Source organism: Diadema antillarum, unplaced genomic scaffold (genome assembly GCF_040938485.1).
Source record: "Diadema antillarum isolate AM-2024a unplaced genomic scaffold, OU_Dant_1.0 seq00000847_RagTag, whole genome shotgun sequence".
Lineage (NCBI taxonomy): Eukaryota > Metazoa > Echinodermata > Echinoidea > Diadematoida > Diadematidae > Diadema > Diadema antillarum.
In genome coordinates, this window is record NW_027271721.1 from 1,949,560 (window position 1) to 1,972,629 (window position 23,070).

At 39.4% G+C, this 23,070-nt stretch overlaps 1 long non-coding RNA gene across 1 annotated transcript in view; it reads right to left on the bottom strand.

Annotated features, from left to right (window-relative positions):
• The window catches only part of LOC139740333 (uncharacterized), a 134,938-nt gene that overhangs the window by 12,258 nt on the left and 99,610 nt on the right, over nt 1-23,070 (bottom strand). The window contains exon 4 of the long non-coding RNA XR_011711557.1: nt 16,051-16,244. This is a non-coding gene — a long non-coding RNA (uncharacterized lncRNA). The remainder of the gene's footprint in view (nt 1-16,050; nt 16,245-23,070) is intronic.

A 23,070-nucleotide genomic window follows, 5' to 3' on the forward strand; every position in this document is an offset into this window, starting at 1 on the left:
TTCAAAGCTTTACAAAGGGTTGTAGGGTAGTTACTTGTTAAGAAAGCTCCAACTTGACAGAGGAAAGAAAAGTATCAAAATTAGGCAAAGCACTATAAAGTAAACATACATGATCATGTCAAGTCAAAATCATAATATCAATGAGAGAATGATTTTCACACAGATTGATTAAGATTTCAAAAGTTTACTTCATCCCCATTAAACACATCAAAACTGCATTTTGAAAAAAAAAATCACTTTCTTGTTGTCTCAGTAAGATGTGAACCGAGCCAATTCTACCATCAGATGACTATTGCATTGAATCCAAAGGGCCCCATGATAAGAAATAATGCCTTTACAATGAAAACTTTACAGAAATTACAGTGACTAGCAATGACATATCCCTCAGAGTCACTTCCCTGACAGTTGTCATGGTTCCAATTGTCCCTTTGAGAGAAATAATGGTTGAAAACCAGAGGGAGAAAAAAAAAATAAGATGAAGGAACAGTCAGAAGGAGGCTACATAATGGCTTACATGGTGGAGGAGGTTGTTTGGAAGTTGGAGAGGTATCATGACACCAGCGATAATAAGTTGGAGTCAGGGAAGACAATCTTCATTTTGAAGAGGAAGCCATGGGGGGGGGGGGGGGGGGGAGGTGGAGACCAGTAAGGCGATGAAGGGAAGGCGTAGCCAGACAATGGCAAGAAGAAGAACAGACAAGGAAGGAGATCTGCATTTTAATTTCCCCTTGGATGAGCTGGCGTGTAATGTAGATGGGGGGCAAAGGCAGGACCGGAATTTTGAGTGGCACCGCCACTTTGCTGGTGAGGCAGGCACCTGCTTACATGGTGGCTCACGCTGGTATTACAGTTGATATATAATGGGGACACTGAATAATTCAACGGCAAGAGGAATCATCACTAGCAAACACAGCCATTCTACTCTTTTCGTTCCTGAAGAATTGAGGAGGATGCACCCAAGCTCACTCGTTGTAACATCGGATGCATCACCCACCGGCTCCCCGGCATGCATTAGGATCCGTCTAAAAACAGACAGCCCCTTTTGTAACCATCTTGCTGGCTACAAGGTACTGTAAATCATGGCAGTGATGGCGGAGACAGCAAGACAACCATACGGACAAAACTGGTGGCAAGGAGGATCACAACGACAGAAGCCATTCTGATGGTGGTTACAAAGATTGCATTTGATGATTGACATAATGATAATGATGATGATAATAATGATACCAATGATGATACCATTTAGATGATGATGATAATGACGATACTGATGATGATGATAATAGTGATGATAAATAATTATGCTGATGACCACACTGATATATATGATGATGATGATGACTGACGATGATAACAATGATGATGGTGACAAAATGAAAATGAAATGACTTTTGTAGAAGAGAAAATGGTTTGTATGTACTCATAGTATGCTTTCTTCTCCCCTCCTCAATAGTAATAATTGAGCATTGAAATCAGCTTTTGAGAAAAGCTTGTAAATTTTGCAACATGCACCTTTTGCATCTAGCTGCCTCCGTATCTAAGATATGAAGAGACCATGAGGACAGATTTCAAACATGAATGTGACGCACACTTTCTCCTCTTGCAGAGTCATCCTTAACACAAGCATGTCCTGGAGACAAAACAGTGACATGTTTATTTAATCCACCCTTTGATTTATGATCTGGATGTTTTTCCTCCATCTCTTTATCACCTCTGTTAGCCATCCACCTAAACCATATCCAAAGTCTAACTCCTCTCTTAGCAGGTGAATTTCCATTTTCGCTAGAGGTACTGTGCCCTGTCTAGAGACAGCGAACCTGAGGATAAAGCAGCTATTGCTGATTGACAGGGTCATAGGGTTACACCCTAGTACCAGAGTTTTCTCAAGAAGATACCAGGGAGATATGATACAAACAACCTCATCATATGGAAGGCAGATTCTTCAATGCAGAGTATTTTACATCATTTTACATTCCTTTTAAGTATCATTTCCTTGCACATCAAGTTTCATATGAAGTCTTCAAAACAATATGACAACAACACCCTTGAAATCTTACTGATATTTACCCACAGGTAATGCTTGATGTACCTATAATGCACAATGTATTTTTCTTTGTCAGGAAAAACAGACAAACAAACATTGCTAAAACTACAAGGTCATTGCGTTATAAATGCAAAAAAAAATTCACAAATTCTTTTCTCTGTTACTTCTGCAATGACAGACTTTGTCATCTGATATTTTGCTAATCATTTGTTATAGCATTATCAGATATTAGTGGAAAGTTTTCCAAAGATGAAAACAACAACAGGAATGTGTTGGCATCTCTGTCCACTTGAAGTTATTGATGCTTAAGGGGTAAGAACTATTATTGTCAAATGTACAAGCAAACTGTTAAAAAAAAATGCTGAGGAACCAGTGCCAAAGATATAGAAGATGGCTGTATGGACATTTGCAGAGCAACTGCTTTGACTTTATGATATTCTGTATTAAAAAAAAATACTGACAGCAACAAAGTCAACACATTTTTACAGTAAAAATATGAGTTTTAGAATCAATTTTCCTCTGTATGTGGTTGTATGGCCTGTCTTTCTATTCTATATCAAATGCTGAGACGTCGTTTTGAATGGCCTCTTGAAACTATGAAAGGTTTGTAAAAATTGCTTTTGTACAAATCAGGTTGGTCAATACACTTGCCAAGGACAGCTGAAAAGAAATCAGTCACACACTGATATTACATTTCCTGTGTTCTGATATTTCTCTTCAATTTTCCTCGGCCTCCCTCAAAGACTCGTGGATTTGGTGAAGGTGGAAACTAAAGAATGAATCTAACATTGCCCTTGACACAGTAGTAGAATCTACCCACAGAGATTACCATAGCTACTAGATACCACAGCATCAACTCTTTTTTCCTCCTTTTTTTCCCCTTTTCCTATAATAAAGTCCCCAGGTTGCTCATACTTCTTCACCTCCCGTTGGAAGTTACCCTGCCTTTCGCCTCATTCTCATTTTTCATCATTTTTATGAAAATTTCATTACGTTGTTATCATTAGTCTCCGTCTTGAATCTTTTCTCCAAACTGCATCAGCGTCATCCACCCCACCCCCCACCCCACTCTCTAATTAGATTCGCTACATTTGCCTTTCCTCCTAAACACCAGGTATATCACAAAAAAGGGGGAAAAACTGAGACACAGACACTGGCTAAATCAAGTTACGCTCATCTCAAATTGAGTTTGCTACTGTAGCATCATACTATGTGCAGGTGGAAACAGAAGCCCGAAAATCTCCCTTCAATGTGGAGATGACACCAGCGGAAGTCTTGATGCACACGTAAAGTATGCATCAACTTCAACATTAACATATATGCAGTTCAAGTACACGATACAGGTGCATTGTTATTAATGTTTACCCAACACGGTAAACAGCTCACTGTTTGACGAATATAATTGTGAGGTGATTCCTAGGAAACTCACAGAGCAAATATAGATATTCATTAAGATAAAGCTCGTACTAAATTAGCAGGACTGTCATGATGCACCTTGTCATAAATCATGTAGCTTTATTATGTCAGAGGTTGATCATTCATCAATTAGCTTTCAAGAGCAAAGTCTGGTTATCATATCCCCATTTTCAGTAGCATCCCTCCTAAGCATTATCATCACCAAAATAATTATAAGTACACGCTGTTGGTAGAATATGACTGATGTATATTTTGCTGCACCAGATAGTGAATACATACAGTTAGATAAATTCTAAAGTCTTTAGAGTACAAATGCTCATTTTAAGAAAAATACAAACACAAAGAAAAAGAAATCATACAATATACTGCAGCTCTGTCTGCCTTAAGCCTTTGTAAATGTTTGACTCTCCTCTAAATGCGCGACAAAAATATCTTGTTTTTTTGGCTTTTCTAAGTATGTGTTCCATGGTTGCAGCCTAACTCATCGAGGGCACCTCAGAAGCTGCACTCTCTATCTCTACATCCTCTCAAAGCCAATAAGACATACTCTGTGAGTCATCCAACCAGATATCATATCAATTTACCTCTCTTCATGCAAATGTAGGCACAAGTGGGTTTGCATAATTGCCTTCTCATATAAGCCATACTTGCCAATCTCTGTAATAGAACAGAGGTAACGGAATTTTCCAGTCGAATAGGATATCTGCACTGGAAGTAAAATCAAATAAAGAGTACAAAAATACAGTTTGCTAGAGAAGCATTTGCAGAATTTTGACTGGTGAGCAACCTGTCTAGAACTAAGATTCTGCAGTTGAAATGCATGCAGGCAAGATTTGTTGTTTGCAGTTTTGACTTGTGAACAATTAAACAAAACAAAACAAAAATCCAAAACAGACTATGCATTTAGAATATTCAAATACCAGTAGAACAGATTTGAAACCAGTATTCTTTCATTAATCAAGATTTAGTATACTTTACATAAGAGATAAAACATTGGTGATACCATTTTCAGAAACATGATAAAGTACAAAATAAAACCCTCTCCGATCCTCTTCACAAATACCACTGTTTTACCCCTAAACCAATCATCTTATCATATGACATATATGCACAGTTATATAGAGTGGTCCACCCCTAAACCAACGATATGGCCTAATAAAACATGCTGATGCGTAATGAATATTCAATCATGTGTGAAGCAGTCCTTCATCGTAACGAGTTAGATATGCAATTAGATCATGACATCAATGAGGATGGTTATCACTGAGTTTTTTGGGATTTTTTTCATAACCTGGATATTTCAGATTAAAAACAAAATACAGCAAATTCTTCACTGAGAGATGGACGAAAATTGCTCTTGTCAATATACCACGATCCTAGTTCATCTGCTCTCTAGAAACCCACCGGCCGTTAAGAGCTAATAATCAATGGAGTTTACACCTTCCGGATTGGAGCTGGTGATATGGCTAAAAATAAAAAAAAAAATACCCACTAAATCCAGGCAGCAACACTTCAAAGTCATTAGTGCTAATTGCTGTTAGGGGATTTGATGTCTACCCTTCATGTCAATTGCCCAGAAATATCCTCAGCGTTCATTATAGGGCCCTCATTCCACAGCCAGAATGGCTTTCTGCCATAGTCAGCACAACGGTCTGTTCATTTCATACAATGACTCTCGATACAGACAAACACACACCAAAAAAAAAGTGTGCTGAGGCATTTTAGATTTTTACTTCAGTAAGCTGCAATTCCATAGAAAGAGCTTAGGGCTTGCAGAGGTAATGGACCACAGTGGAGTTGGGTAAGAGCATTAATCAGGTCACATGAAATGAACCAAACTTTGATTTAGATGTAGAAACATAATGAAATGAATGTAGGAATGATGCTTATATTTCTCTGAAGGAAGCAAAAATTTACATACACAATGACATGTTTTTCCATAGAACTTTTTGTCAACATTAAGGTGAACTTTAATAATTCTGTATCCTTTGAAATCAATATATATCTCAGAGGAGAAAATGACATTAGTAACTATGGCTCTTATAAAGCATTTTTGATTATCTTTTCTTTTTGCATCCATTACAGGCTTGAGATTATCTTTGAAACTAATGTGAAAGCCAAAGATCTTAACGTCTTGAAACTGAGATTCTTATTGCTCATTACGATAAGCTGGAAATATCAAATTCTGGCTTTCTGTGCCATTTTGTTACCAAGTAACATTTTTGCCATAGGAAACAAGAGATGACCTAACTTAAATCTCAATCTTAATTGATGCATGATACATTTTCTTCATTTGGTGAGGTGTTACTTTATCATTTTACATTCTAGTGCACATCATTCTAAAACAAAATAATTTCAAGAACAACCCAATTCCACTGAAGATATTTAAAGATTTTTTTTTATTACAAACCTATCAATTGAGCAAAAAAAAAACTTAAACAAAGAAGCTAATGGAATGCCAATGACCTCAGATTTAAAATCTTGAAAAGATTACTTTCAATGAATATTATAAGAGAGTGCACCACACTCAGTTATGAATTCCAAATTGTGAAAATGATAATACTAATGAATATTGCAGAAAGTCTTAAAGTGTTTTCAAACGTGAAATGAAGAAACATTATTGGAAAATAATCAAGTATGCCTGTAACACCAATTAGCTTCAGTAATAATAGGCTCATTGTCTCCATTGTTTTTGCAAGACAACACTATGACAAGACTTTGTGACTGTCACTATAATTATCTCTAACGAGCCATTCATGAGTACATGTCTTGCCAGAAATAACTCTTCTGCAATATTAAAGCATTCACCTGATGATGATAATAACATACATCATTCACTTTTCTCAAACTTCCCGTCGAGGTACTAGCAGAATTAATATCATCGCATGTGCATTATCCCAATGTATGTTACCACCGTTGTGCATTACTGCTGATGTGTATTACCACTGATGTGTTTTATCTACAAATGTTTATAATTTTAGATTTTCTCAAGATGAGCATTTCTCTGAGATTCTGTTCAATACATTAAACCAAAATGCCATCATACTATGTTCTTCTTCTTCATCTTATAGAACAAAGACACTCTTTGAAACAAACATGGGGGAAAACCATTAGTTTTAGGTATCAGTACAGGCGTAACAGTTACATAGCTACAAACTTCTTTGGAAATGTCACATGACAGCATGACCAATGATGATGTTAAGATTCAAACAGCAATAATTTTCTGTCAATCCTCTCGATTATTTTCCCCTTTGTATCTTGTTATGAAACACATTATTTTGTTGGTGAAAAGTTATGTAGGTCCAGTAAAACTTGACAAATTCTTTATAGAACAAGAGAGAGACACTGGTTATATGTGTTACTGCCTACGATGCTATGGCTTAAAAAGGGACATTGATATACTCTTATAATCCTTTTGCAAATACAATATTTGAGTGTGGGTACGTAACACTTTGCATTCCTGTGTCTGGTTCACATCATCCCTGCATCACCCTTTTCTACAATTAAATCTCCAGGAAAACTACGAAATTTATAGCATCTTTCAGAGAAAAGAGGTTGACATTGCAAGGGTTATTAAACGGATAGTACAGTATTGGTGGAGATGAGAATTGGGCTTTTAAGTTGTTGCGAGATACCAAGAAAACACTTATGATATAGCACAGAGCATACCTTTTTAAGAGGAATTCAAAGTTTATTTGATGAAAATCGGGTGTGGAATAACTGAAACATCCAAAAACAAAGTGAAACAAAGCAATCGTTACAAAGTGTGGGTCCCACACTTTATTAGAATCGCTCTTTTATGGATATCTCAGCCATTTCAAAACCAATTTTCATCAAATAAACGTTGGATTCCTCTTGGAATTACATGCTCTTTCATATTTCATAAGAGATTTCTCATTATCTCACCCGAAAATGTTAAAAACCTGAAGTTAGGTCTCAACCAAAACTATACAAGCCCTTTAAAGGAACAGTAAGAATATTGCGCAAGAAGATCGTCGGTAGAAGACTAGATAAGGAATGATAAATGGCGGAGTTAGACATCTTCACAGTCTATCCATCACTCATCAGTAAGTCATGTGACCAGACTGATCACCACAGCAGATGGATACATCCAATCTCATCACTTTATCAATGCTTTCTTCTCCTAATCCTGCCTCTATCTGTATACATCCCAATATTAATCTTTGATTATTATTATGTGTGTCTCTGGTGTGGAAGTGTCTATCTTTCCAACCACAACAAGATTTGTTGCATATGCAGGACGTGCAAGTAAACTTCAAGACATGTGTATCGACTTTGTGTGGAATTGCCTTGAATTCAGACACAATAATATCAATAAATGTGATTGATAGATATAACCTAGATAAGAACCGGAAACCACAATTCTGTAGTCTTATGTCATATCTTTTTCCATAATTTGTTAACATTCATGTCATAAGGTAGAATGAAAACTCTGCTTTTCACTTGAGCCCCGTTTCCGTGATACGTCAATATTTCAGTCGCAGAATTACCAACAGCCTATAAAAGATGTGTCTCCTTCTCCACTGATTCTCACATTGGCAACACATTTCTGAAGATTTGAGTGAATGCTTCTGTCAGAAATTGGCACATTTTGATATTTTTGTTATTTTGTGCAGATTAATGAATTTTAACAAGTTGCTTCCAATCGTTCTCAAATATAAGACATGGCGTAAATTCAAAGTTGCCGATTTACTACAGACAGGATGATAGTTTTTACAGCAAAATTCCTCCAAGACTTGATGAGTGAATGTACAGTATCATCTTTACAGCTTAAGGTCATGTGCCTATCAACACTAGAATACATGCATTGGAGTCTGGTGGGCCTCTTTTAACAATCAACTTGCACAACATCTCTATTCCTTCACTTAGTTTTGTTTTCCTTCATTTAATTTTGTTTTCCATCCTGGGAGTGACGAGCACTATATAAGCCCTGGAATGCTGGCCTCACACCTGGCCACATTCAGGCCCATTACGTGAGGCTCCTTCGCTTGACATTTCTCCCTGACCACCACAGTCAGGTCGAGTTAGTTTTCATTTCGGAAACATTCAACATGATCTTCGTCCATCAGCTCCTCCCACCATTTCTTACCCTCCTCCTCCTCCTCAACCACCTCCTCCTCAACCACCTCCTCCTTAAATGCACATAAATCCAGTAGCTCTGGTTAATACTGTTTGCAGCCTGCCATACCTATCCATGTTTCACTCATGATATTGAGATATTCAGCATATATGCATTAATCCACCATCACACAGAAATTGAGTCACACAGCGACTGAAACAAACGATGCTAAACCTGTTGTAAATTGGATTCAGTTTTTGAGTCACAAGTATGTACCCGAGTTCCACGGTCTCTAAAAGAATTTGATATCCAGATGCGCCCCGCACAGATGCCGGAGATGTGAGTGGCCCGAACATTTTGACCTTTTCACAATGCATCAAACACTGACAGATACAATTAGGTTCACTGCTCTCTCTAAGTAGGGGAGCAGCCATTGCAGCTTCAACTTGCATCGTATGCAGAATAGGCAGGTGAGGGTACGCTAATGACTCCCACAGATCAATCGCATCAGCTAAAGAGTCGCAACTTTTGTCAACAACTCCCTCCAAACAGGAAAGAAGAGAAAGAAGAGGAATTCCAAACTGATCTCGGCTACGAAAGGGGGCGAGACCCAGCTCTACCCCAATGAGGCAGCCAAGTGGATTGACTGATTCGCTCATTCCATAGATATGGAGTGGGGTGGAAAACTGAAAAATGGAATTAACGACTGTAATTCTTTATAAAATTAGTCTTCATTGCCGATTCGATGAGGGCGATGCCTCCAGTTAGGAAAACAAAACAAAACATAACAAAAACAAAAACCTAGCTTGCATTGCCCATTGGTATATTGCAGCCTGAAAAACCAGCATTCCCAAAAGCCGAGGATCACTTTGGATACCATTATAAATGCCCCACCTCTATGGGATGGGAAAATTTACAAAAGTTACATTGTCAAGAGATTGTCCTTAATCTAAATGTTTTGTACCCTTACTGAATGCAGGCATGAGGGTCAGTGACATTGGTTGATATATGGGATTAAGAAGACTCGAGCAATCTGTCAGGATAAATCAAGAAGAGCTATAATCATGACTTCACACTCTGACCAGACATTTGAGTAAAAGAGTCAGAAGGAGAGTATTTTGCATCTACGCAATTAGATCCTCTAATCTACTCAGCAATACTGCAGGAATCCTTTAAAAAAAAAAATGACAAAAACTTTAGAAAATGCACCCTGGGATGGTCATTGGACTTCTTGCCCAATTACAACGGATTCGTAAATTGCTTCATGCCACAATCTTCGGTTCTTAAGTCCCCGATTCCCCACAGGAGCCATCAGTGTCAACGAGGACGAGACACAATGAGATGTCTGTCACCCAGAATATTCCAAAGGATTCACCCTATAATAGGAGGAGGACGACGGAACGCTGAGGAAGAGAAAGACGGGAGTGAAACATTTTGTGCGAGGTGAGAGCCGGCAATTCCCCCAGTAGTCGTCCATCGCCTAAAATGGCGACGGGGCATAGAGAACGTATTCATTGGCTTCGGACTGGGAGAGTCTGAAAACCTATTCTCCCTTCACCCTGAATGGGAGGTTCTTGACTTGCAGACACCCCGGTCAACAATTTCTCAAGCATTTACCATTTCTCAGGAGAGATGTGCAGCATACCAATGCATACAAGGCGTAATAAAAAAGCTCAAATACATTGCTGTGAGCAGGCATTTACATGCCAGTCTTTTTTGAGTGTGCGTGTGTGTTGTTTGTGTTTTTTTTTCCTTCACAGGTTTCTCTAGTACAGACATTTGGGTTTTTGTTTGTGTTTTTCCAGCTGTATTTCATCTCCTTTCAACGAAACCAGCTCATAGGCAAAGAAGGTGGCTTTTAAATTGAAGACATACTCATATCATATTAATAATTCAATGCCAAAGTTTGATCACATGAAGGGATTAAGAGAGTGAATGCTGGACCAAACAGCATCCACAACATTTTCAGTGCATTCTGATTTCAGGTTTCTTAAAGTCAAAATAATAATCAAAGCATAAATTTCCCTTGCTCCACATGCCAATTAGTGTATACTCATGCTGGCCATCAAAAATTACTTGATAAGACATTCAACCTTAGAGAAGACCACTTCTCTTAGGTGAAACTGGTGAGATATCACAATGATGAATGGGCACAACTTAAAGGAAAAAAATGACAATTTTAAAGAAAATGCTCTCATTTTGGATGCGGTGGTATACTTTAATAGGGAACTTCATTGTGATGTCCAAAATCTTGGTACCAATCTTGACATAAGTTGACCTACGATTCCAACTCTATTAGGTTCTGTTTATGAATATGATATAAGTCAGATATTTTGACAAACCCTCCACAACAAAGAATTTTGACTTCTTTATCACATCTAAAGACAGGAAGACAAGAAATTGTCATCTGGACAACATATCAAATGACTCCCTGACATTCAATGTATGACATAATTATTCAGATCTATCCCATTTAGCTCAAATTCTGTCAATCTACTGATTTTTTTATTTTATTTTACCTGTTTTAATGCAAATAACTTTCTCTATGTGGTAAGAATTCCACTTTGATGGAAAACCAAGCAGGGTGGGAAATGACAAATACTTTGAGAAGATGGCAAAGTTAGATCACGCAAAACAGTTGTTTCATATCCACTGAAGATAGTTAAAATTGCCGAGCTTGTATCCTTGGACTTTAAATTTGCAAGATAACCCATCCCAGGACCAGAAATAGTCTGATTGTGTTCATCTGGTTTTATTGATCCAAAAACTGAACATCATAGGAATCTCAGCACTGTTCACGTGTGTGTGATCTTACACAATTGCTCATCCAGTCATATGCCAAAATTCCCTGCAAAACATATTGTTACAATATGAAGAAGGATGCTTTAATATCATTTGCCACATTCCCTCTTCTCACTTCCACCTCCCTCCCATGCCACCACCCCACTCTCCACAAATGTCACACCTCCGAAGTGCCCGTGTACTCTACACGAAGCCAGTGCTAATCAAAACCAACCACTTTTAGATGTCACAGAAAACAACAGATAGGTCAAGGGGAGAAAGAAAACGGGGGTAGGAAGATGGGACAAATCATTTAATACCGGCATGTCAAATTGAATTTGGCAGATTTAATCGGGGACCTCAAATGAAAGTGTGAAGGGGTGTATCCTCCTCCTCCTCCCCCTGGGAGACCGGGGAGATATGCTACTACTGTCCCGGTTTGTTTTGTCATGGCACTTTGCACTGTGATACTGACACATACCAGTCAGCGCTACCAACAAAGCCTGTCAGGTCAGCAATCATGTAATGGGGAGGGATGGGGGGTTTTAACACCCCTCCTCCGCTGGACAGGTGATGCTGCCGTCGTCGTGGAGATCAGGGTGGGAGAAGGTGCTGTCATCACCAATCTCTGTCAAATGTGGCCCCATGGCTGATGGATGGCCGGGAGGGGATGGCTCCACATCAAATTGATTTTTGTGACACTTTCTTTTTCCCCACATTATCTTGTGTCCCCCGTCTTCTGAGCAGTGGATGGTGCTGTGGAATTTGGCCGTGGCTTTTGGTAATGAGCTACAGCTTGCTGTGGCCTATTTGCCAAGCTGGGAATGTATAGCTGGAACAAATATTTGAAAGTAGGCAGCTTGCTAGTGGTGAAACCATTAGGCTGATGGCATCAATCATGTGGAACATGAGATTGGTCAGCAGTACTTTCTTCATATAATTCAATCATTAGTCACTTTGCCCACTCTTACCCATGTTATGATCATACGGTAATAAGTCTATCTGCTGATGTCATAAATTCTTTTTCATATCCATTACATAACAGAAGAAAAAAATACTTAGACTTCAATGTCAACCTTCGTTCCAATAGTTCTTATTTAGCCATGTATGGGATTAAGTGCAAAAGTATGAGCAAAGCACACAGTGACAGAGGAATAGCAAACACTTGGCATGCCAACACGGATACACCACATCCAACTGATATGCCTTAAAGCTCCTCAGCTCCTTAGCTTGGACGGTTGACAGATCACACCTGCAATATAAATCTCTATGCTCCCTAAGACGAAGTGCTGCAAAATTCAGTCGTATGATGAGAACTGTCGTATCGATGTCACAAAACAGACAACTCATGTTGTGATGATCTTTGAAAAATATCAAATGTGGACTTTTTTATTTTATTTTATCAAAGTCTAAAAACAACTTCTATGTCAGGATGTGCACACTGTTGAATAAGTTGCTTTCTTTTCATTAATTCCCCCCTAGACAGAAGTACATCAATCCACTGTCTACTACGTAATGTGATGATCATCATAAGTTTTGGCATGCAATTGCTTTTCCATTATGCTTGTTTATGTCATATGTGTGTTGTTCAAACATGCTTTCCACAAAAATACATTTCACTCACACAGTGAGGGGGCCAGATAAGGTACAATGAAGAATAAGTCATTAATATGAAAAACACAACACCATAAACAATCATGGACAGTATTGAAACTTGAGATGAGCAATAAACCACAAAGTAATCCATGTAAGTAATTTTTTTTTTTTTGAGGGGGGGGGAGAGTGGAACTGCAGTGAGTTGATGTTCTTGATTGCACAGAAGGTGAAAGAAATATAACTGTGTACTTTAAAAGGCATTGTTTACCATTTGCAGATGAAACAAAAACCCAGCTTTAGTGCTTCAAAATAGTTCTAAAATGTGTGTTAAGGATAGAAACAACCAGTGTTAAAAAGTAAAATCAGCATAATCGATGTTAAGTATTGTTAAAAATACAAAATGTGAACAATAGTTATAATAAACTGGTTTCTGGACTAAACCGTCTACACTTACGGTTTAATAAGAAAAGAAGTGATATCTCCTATTTTAGGCTTTATTGCAAAATGTTTATATGGTAGGATATTTTGTGATACAACTGACCTACACATATGCATCAAATTATAATTCGAACATTTTTCAAATCACTGCTGCCAAAGGTAAACAGTACCTTTAATACGAATGGTCTCCTTATTTGGATCAACGAAGAAATGATCGTATCTGACAATAACACTTAGCAGTATTTGAAGCAATGGGGAACAGGATGAGGAGAATTATCTACTTAGTCATATGGTATGGCATTCCACAATAAAAAGCAATGGTTATATGGGGGAGGGAAGGAGACTTTCCTTGAGGCGCATTTTTGTTTTTTTTACCCAAAGTAATGCCCGCCCTAGCATCTGAAAACATTTTAGCCAGTGGCAAAGAAGCTGCCATCAAACTTGTTTTCTGTGATGCGTCGTATGGCCCGATGGTGCCCCATTACACGCAGCTGTACACTGCTGGATTAAGATGCCATTCCTGGCGATGCCCACGGCACGACGACTGCATTCTCTCCGCCACAAGCACTTCCTCACGGACACTCCTAGACCAGCAGCGAAGAAGAATTGATGGCTTCAGAGGACTTACAGCATTAGCCTAAAACACCCGCCATGGCCTGACAACAGACGCTCATTACTCCAAACACTTTGTAGAAAATTGGGACGGGATTTCTAGGGCTGCAGTTTGCAGTTTGCATGCTACTAGAGTTCAAAGCACGATTGAGTGGTGTGGCTTCTTTGACGTTCCTCCCTTTTTTCCCTTATTATTTAACATGATTTTCCATCAAGCCATGGATATTTGGTAATTTCTTTATTCATTTGTCTAAGAATGTTAATTTTCCTGTAACAGTGTGATCCTTTCGACTGACTCCAAATGAGATTCGAAGATCATCAGAGACTTCAAATGTTTTATGTTTTCAATTGACAGCGGTTAAGACTTGAAGAACAAATCTCATATTAAAGATAAGTAGTCAAACGCAAGAGTGCTTTTGAGCAATACAGCAAGTGGAAAGCGGAAACCTGCAAGATAGCTTAATGTTGTCAAAACTGCTCATTCAGCACATGAAGCGCTTTCATAAGACACATATTGCATGTGCCGAAATTGGAAATTAAGTGATACACCACTTTCCCTTATCCACAAGACAGCAGTATGGACTCCAAAACTTAAACCTCTCTAGTTTGCTGTTCATGACGAGCAATGCATCTAAACCGTCACAAGCACATTTCTACTGTCCCTTTGCCGATATGTGCATGATTAGACATCTTATATCTTTGAGCCCATCTAGTTGCAATTTTTCTGTCCTTTCGCTTCACTTAAACCTGAAAAAGAAATTCATGTGCTCCGGTATATTGTTCCATGACAAAGAACACGGTGTCTTATATAAAATTGGTGGGTACTCAACTGCACGTGACATCATTTCTCCTGACTTCGATTTGGAAAGTACGCGTTCTTTCTGTAATCAAAATACTTTGGCAATAACAGTAATGAAGTTGCAATAACACTGCTTACTTTCGCCTGGTTGAGGCAACCCATGCGAGTTCAATAAAACTTCCCCGCTATCAGGGGCTAAAATTCAATAAGAGAATCTAAACATGCCTTGTGTTCAAACATATTGGGATGAGATTCATATGCTGCATCATTGCTTCATATCTGGAGGCCCTCAACACTATCCAAACTTTCATCTCATCGTTTTCTGACATAAATGAATATATTTCAACCAGAGGCCTATGCAATATGTCTCTGCAATATTTCATATCAGCCTCCACAATTTTTTTTTTTCATTCCCTTGTTTTCTCCCCTCTCCTCTCCTCAAGTCTTGTGCAAATCAAAGCTGGCAAATTATTCTTATAACCATCCACTGCCTACTCTGGAAAAGAGATTATGATTTATTATGACTAAAGGGGGGGGGGGGACCTTGTGTGAAAAATTAATCCATTAGCGTTATGAACGCGCGATAATCGCTGACAGAGGACAATCTTCAATCGCTGACCTAGATGGAGGTTGTAGGACAGATTAGAGCCTGAATAAAGAAAATCATTGCTTACCTCAGTGCATGCCACTATAGGCTGTCACTTCAGACAGAAATTTTTTTATCCCCCCCCCCTTCTTGCTATCATATACCTATCATCTCTTTTGCCTTGGAAGAAAAATCATCAAAGTGATCATAACCCAGACCAAAGTTGCCCTACGATTTCAAATCCACAGAGATTCTGACCGGCCGTGGAATCCTGGCCAAGATTGGTTCCGTGCATCTCGTTGGCGAGGCGAGGTGTGAGGATAAAGAAGGCTGTTATGCCCAGTGATTATTTACCGTGAAGAGGAGATGAATCTGACTTGGGGGTGGCCACTGGAGACGGGACTGCTCAGACTTTTTAATCCCGTTCCCTCCTCGATTTCCCTCACTTCATTTAGCAGGGGTCTCCGCAAAGTCTGCCAGAGCCAGCCGCCATCGTCGTCTTCTTCTCCCCCACAAAACATGGCCAGCATCCCAGCCCTGTTTATCCTAGCAACATTAGGAGCAGCTAAGTTCATCAACAGAATGCAATTATAAATGATGCTGATCAGATTATATAGTATGGTGAAAAACAGAGTGGATGGTTGGGGAGGGGGCTGGGGGAAGGGGGGCAGAGTTAACACACACACATGGACACTTACCTGAATTGCTTGCTGGTACGGGGAATGGGAACTCTCAAGAGACTTGGTTTAATCTGGCGTTTTCTTCTGAACCAACTTCTGATGCCTACGGCTGGCTGACAATTCTGGAAGGCAGTTGGGATCAAAGACTCGGTGTCTGCCGTCGCTCCTTTTTCAAGGCACTCGTACTGTGATCAGGCATGAGATGCTAGTACCTGTGAGTGGGGAGAGAGGGGGAAAAATGGTGAATGAGCGATGCTTGCGTATCGAACGAAATTGAACTCTCTACTAACATGCACGGGTATTTGGAATCTACTCGGGAAGCACAGTCGCTGTTCAAATATTGCCTAAAGCAACCGAAGCAAATGGCAGGGTCGGCACTACCAGCATTTCCTACATCTATTATGCAACTCGCTCTACTACAGACTGTATGGTAGGAGCACTGAAGGATTAAGTCACATGACCGGCAGCATTATGGAGATTTCCAGAGATCGAGGGCACCAAGTAACTGCGTTCAACAGTACTCAATACATAATTACCCTTATCAAGCACCGGAATCGAGCTAGAGAAGAGACAGATAGCCACCTACTCAAAACAAGTAAGCCACTGACTATGTCAACACTCGCCTGGTAGGTTGCCATGGCAATAGAAAATGATGCGTGCAATTTGAATAAACCACTTCATTGGATCTTCAGTACCGCAATCTGCTGGACAAAATGTACCAGTACTGGGGTAATGGCACAAAACGAACAAACAAACATAACAGGCATGTCACAAAGCGGTCGTTGAAATCAAAAGGCAAGTCATGGAACTACCTCAGAAACTTGTAAGTTATCGAAAAAATATAGCAAATCTTTGGTGAAAACATTGCCGGATGATGCAATTCACATGAACAAGAGCTCATGCGAGACTCTGCAATCAAAATTCACAAGGACCAAATAAATTCACTGAAACACACCTTAGATAGTGCTGTCATTTCTGAGGAAGTCAGCACAATATCCGTGATCTCGTACCAAGGTATCACACATCTTTGGGTTACCTAACACCCAATGATCACAGACACACTCATGCATCGTACCTCAACCAGGAACAGGTACGTCTCTGTCTCTGTGAGTGAAGCTGTGAAAAGCAGCACAACTATATAAGTACAAGGATAATGTAGACAGACAATGCAAGTGAGCTTTACTTACTAATAGATACACACCTTCTGATTGGACAAACTCTCTTAACCCAACACGCCAGCTGGAGGGTCCACTCATCTACCACCCCCATGTATCTACCTGCAACCAAATCTCATCAAAATTCACTCCTCCCCTTTATCAGAAGTATTTTAAAAGCGAATTCTCTGGTTCTGTGTTTTCAATTGACCTTCCTTTTTAGTTTTGGTTTGGAAGGTGAAATGGCAAGAGGGGGAAAAGTGCATCGCCCTGGCTCCAAATCATCCACAGGGTCAGGCAGATGAAGGGGAGAGATCAGAATGGGGGAGGAGGAGGGGGGGGGGGGATGCTAAAGCCCTGGGCAGGTGCAAAGAGGGGGCATCCTAGCCTACCTTTAATTAAAACAAAACCTGCCATAAATCAATGGCAGGTTGCCTGATGATGATTGAGGTGATGCTCAATTTCATTCCCGCCCCTCTCGCGCAGGGGTGGGAACAGATTACAGATTGGAATTCCTCACGTACTATTTCAGTCCGTACTCTGCGCTAGAACAGACGTGCGCTCAATTTCGCCATGATCCACAAAAAGTACAAACTGTCTCTCGAATAAACAGTTGTGAGACGTAACCTGTGGAACAATACACAGATTAAAAATGGACACCTCATCGTAAAAATCCCTCTGTCTTCAACCAGAGCTTTGGCAAAGTTCATTATCCTTGCGATGAAATATACACATCCTCCACTTCATGTAATTTTCATGGAAATGAATCATTCCGATACTGCAGCCCACCCGATGAGCTAATCAATTAAACTGCTAGGTGTCTTGCAACCTATTCATTGGTTTATACAGCCCTGCTATAAACTGTTCTCTTAAATACCTTTCATTTGAGATGCTCTCTTTATTAGAATAGTCAGAGTCAACTTTATATTCAAACCACCTCCAACTTTGGGCAGTGAAAAAACAGTGTCATTACTACTAGCTTCAATCATTACCTATTTCTCTTTTACTCACTGAAATGAACTTATTGCCAATATCTGACTTTGTTTTTCTGCACTCACGCACATTCATGCATGCTCGTCATCAAAACTTGCTGGTCTCAGGAAAGATTTCTTTATATCTACCACAATTCCATTCATGTATATAAATTAAGCAATTCTTGTTAATTTCACCAAGGAGATTCCAAGGATGGAGTTCCAACTGGCTATTATTATTCAAACAGCTGTAAGCTTTCTATGGATGAACAAAAGAATTCTACAGGTGCATTTGTGCCTTTGATGATTGGAGATCAATGCCGCCGTCTTTCTGAGCAATCTGAAGATTTGTAACACTAACATAATATTGGCTATATTTTGCTTGTTTATTAAAGGAAATGAAATTTCACCTAATGAAAAATAATCTTACACAAGAGTTTCCCATCCAGAATGTGTGCAAAAGTGTTAATCTAAGCTGTATGTTGTGAAAGTGTTTGAAACTGTGCCCTTAATGGAAAGCCTATTTCATCATTTTTTCTGATCACTTCCAAAATTTAAAACTAATATGGTACAATCTTCACGTATACTTCCTTATTCATTTAATGTAAAGACATATCAGTTCAAGTGATTTTGATTTCTATTTCATCAATCTTTGCACAAGTGTGATTCACGCAGACCACCTACCATTTTTTTTTCTAATGAAAACAAATATTTGAAATGAGCCTGTTTCCATGGCGAAGCCAGTGTAAGATGAAGCTGATCTAGAAAGGAAGAATTACAGAAAACTAATAGCCACACTATTTGCAGACAAAAGCAGATATATATAAATGAAATATATATGAGCTCAAGTAAAATGTCATAGCTTGACTGCTGGAAGTCAATTGTGATGTTGAAGGACACAGCCACCGTCAGGACTTGATATATTACAATCAAAACATGTCATCGTATTTAAATTGTCCACTTAATACCCTCTATGGCAGCATCACATGTCACTCGGGTTGAAGTAATCAAATATAGGACCAACGTCACTTATTACAAACCTCACAGCATTCTCTCTTTATATATATATATCTCCCTCTCTGTCTATCTGTGTATATCTCTCTCACATACAAGATCACACATTCACACACTTTCTCTTTTGATTACTTGGACCTTGACTTGAGGCTAAGCTTACTCTTTATTGCGTGTGATTACTGATGTTTTTTTTCTGAAGGTAGTCATCATTGGAAGCCTCATTAGCATGCAGATGAGGGGCCGATACGGAATGGAGTCAGATGGACAGAAATGAGGCGTAGAGCTTGATATTGCTTGAACCCTATCCGCCATGTGTCACTGCACTTCTTAATCCGACGCTTTGGCCCGTCTCCGCGGCCCAAAAGTTTTAATTGAATATGATACAGAGAGAAAGATGATGGATCTGTCTTGGTTCTCGTTATCAAACCAAGACGCCGCGGGATCCCGTTCATAGAGCCGGAACTCCTGGCGCATCGCGAGGCCTGAACCATCAGATTGCCTTTCACACGTATCATCCGGCCAAGTCAAAGTCATTCTGTATTTTCTATTTGTGCCTATTGGAAGACAGCAATTGCATTTGATGCAACTTTTTTTTTTCATTTTTCATAAGATATGCCCACAAATGAATTTTTCTTCGACTTTTCTCAGTCTATTCCTTGCCCAATTATCCACTATGCCACAAACTTCCTTTTTTTTTTTTTGAAGATCCTATAAAATGCCAGATGTTTTACATCTCTGTCTGCAAAGACAGGACCTCACAATGAGTGATTTTTTGGTCACGAGCAAAGGAAGAATTCAGATGCATTTCTTCAATATATTGAATGGCTTACATCAAACCCGGCTATTATATGTGTTATTACTCAGAGCTTCACTGTGATACAACTGTATTTCTCAATTCATTGTTATTAACCTTTAGACTTACACAGTACTACATAGGAATCGCTGTTTCTGAGAACTCTTGGAACGCCTCATGAAATAGCGTCGATGACTAGAAATCTTCATTCGTTAAGTCCCTGAAGAGCATAAATTTTGAAGCCCTTTCAATTTTTTCCCTAAATCTAATAATTTTCCGCGTCACACCCAGGCCTGCTCCTGTGATCAGACAAGCTGAAGAATGGATGTAGCTTTTGTGGGTCATTTGTTGAGGGATGCACACAGTCAGGGCCATTGACACCAACAGCAGAATATAACTGACTGAAATACTGTCATATTTCAGAATATTGACACACATACTCTTCGAAAAAAAAAAACACAGACAGAGTAAAAATATCTTGCTGCCACTAAAATTTCCATTAGGTCTTGAGTGAAAAGCATGTGATAATTTGATCATAAATATATGACAGAATTTTTGTAGAGTATTTCAATAAGTGGTACACCAAGGGTCTGGAAAAGCTTACTGTATAACTGTGCAGTATGAATGGTGTCAGGGAACTGCTGCAGCGTTCAATGTATTCTTCTTCTTCTATCCCATAATCACAGATTGTTAGGGCGTCACCAAAAAAAACAACAACAACAACAACAACAACCAACAAACAAATAAACAAAAAACTGCTGAGAAGCTTCCTCCCTTCCTCTCATTTTCCTGAATTCTTCCATATTGCCATTGTTTGATGACAGGAGATCATCAGCTATGGAAATTCTGGCAAAATTCAAAGTATCTTCTCACCAAATTTGGCTCTAAATAACTCATGTACATCAGAGAAAGTAGCCTTAAACTGCATCTTATAGGGTTAAACCAGACCTGTAGTGCTCTGACAGAAGAAGGAATAAAGAGGAGAAATTTTTACAAGGCCACGGAGATAACACAATGCCTTAAGTCTAATGATGCTTTTTTTACAGACATTTCACATTTGCTCTCTAAAGCATCACCTTGTAGCTTCTGATGCAGACATCCTGTTAATTGCCTGGATACAAATTGAGCAAAGAACGCATCCCTCCTCCAAAGGGAAGCGAAATTGCGACCCTTTAGGTCAGGAGCAGAAAATCTCCAACACTCTGCGGGCACGCGGTAATTTCCTGCACCCTCGCAGCCGACACGAAGAAAGACACTGGGAGAGCTCTACTCCGATTGGCAAAACTCATTTCCTCTCCCCCCCAACCCACGACAGGGATAAAAGTGTGCGATACAGCTGACTAAAGGGGTCTTTGACACCTTAATATTGTGACAAACCTTTGCGAACTAGGGCCACATCTATCGATAGAGTGACAGGGAGAGATAAAGTAAAGTTACCAGCCAGGAGGAAGGTAGGAGAAACTTTCTCTGCATCCGAGATGAGTGAGATCTTGGTAGTTGCCCGACAAGACAGTAGATCTAAGACAGGGAATGCTGCTCTCATTCAATAGCAGAAGGTCATATGTAATATAAGTCAGAATCAAGCCACCAGTGACCTAAATCTCTCACTCTAGATGTATAACACTCTACCTGTGCCACAGTCTAACAAAATAATCTCAATTCATGTTTAGACTGAGTTGGAAACAGAATCAGTTATTAATTTTATTTGTTTCTTTCATATTTATTGACTCTATGATTCACTATTGATAATGAGAATGACACTATGGCCTGGGAGAAACTGTACTTGCTTGTCACATGGACATATTCATCACTTTTTAACCATAGGCCTATAGAATAACAGGGGTATTGACATTGCATTTCATATATTCAGACCTGCAGTGATATGGTACAGAACTGCCTCTGTAATGTTATTTTAAACAGTTCCTAATGTTTCAGCTTTCTTCATTCAGTCAAGTTTTGTGTTTTCAGGCCTCCCTTACACAATAGAGTAGTAAGGTCACTTCCATCTCCCAGCTTTCAAATAATCCAAACCCTTTCATACTGCAATGGTATATAAGAATCTCTCATTTCTTTGCATCATTTCCTTTTGAATAAATTCTCTCAGCAATGATAGCATCAACACCTCCTTGAGACACACATTCCACTTTAATACACCCAGCAACCTGAACACTTTGTATGACTGCAGGGTCACGGTGACTGAACTCAAGTCTAGCAACATACAGACCTTGTACCTCACCTTCCCTTCTCACTCGATCCTTGAGTTGAACACCAGCGTAATAACAACAGTAACAACAACAGTTTTCCAGCCATGTCACATGACAATGAAGTTTAAAATAAGACAGAAACATATCTCCATCCCCTCCCCCCAAAAAGAAAAGAGAGAGAAAGAGTACAGAAACGTGACAAAGTCGAATGCAAGCAGGATATGCCGCGGATCAATTGAAGAACTCACTCAAGATATGCGATAGGAAGTGGTAAGAAGCGGGAACCAAGCCGTGGCTGGTTCCACCAGTTCTCCAGTCGCTGATGGGGCCAAGGGTTCAGGGAGGTCAGGAGCGTGGAGGCTTAAGGTTCAGCCTGTCAGCAAGGCTAGCCGATATCAGGCGGGCTGGAGGAGGCTTTATTTACGAGGCCTATTCCTGTTTCCCTTCCATGGGGGAATATCACTGTGTGAGAAAACATTTACCCTGCAGTAACTGCACAAAATACATTTATGGGTCATCTACATGTATGCACCTACCCCTTTCACACCCACAACTTCAACCGACTTCTTTTGGACCCAACGAATGATTCTATGAAAGACCCTGTGGTGGACCAGAGGAAACTTCACATGAAGAGTTCTGGTGAAATGTATATATCTTGGTTTTCCATTCCACAGACAGGTTGATGTTTCCATTCACAATATTTTTTTGCACATCACTTTTGGTCAATACACTGATCATGTGAAAAGGAATGAGAGGTTGGCTTAAAAACAGATTTTATAGGTGCAAGTAATAGAAAAAAAGTGACCTCAATCCCATCATTCATTTCTATTCATGATGAATGCTTTTTCACACCGACTCATATCAGATTTAATACAGCTTCCATCTCTAGTTATTTTTTTTTC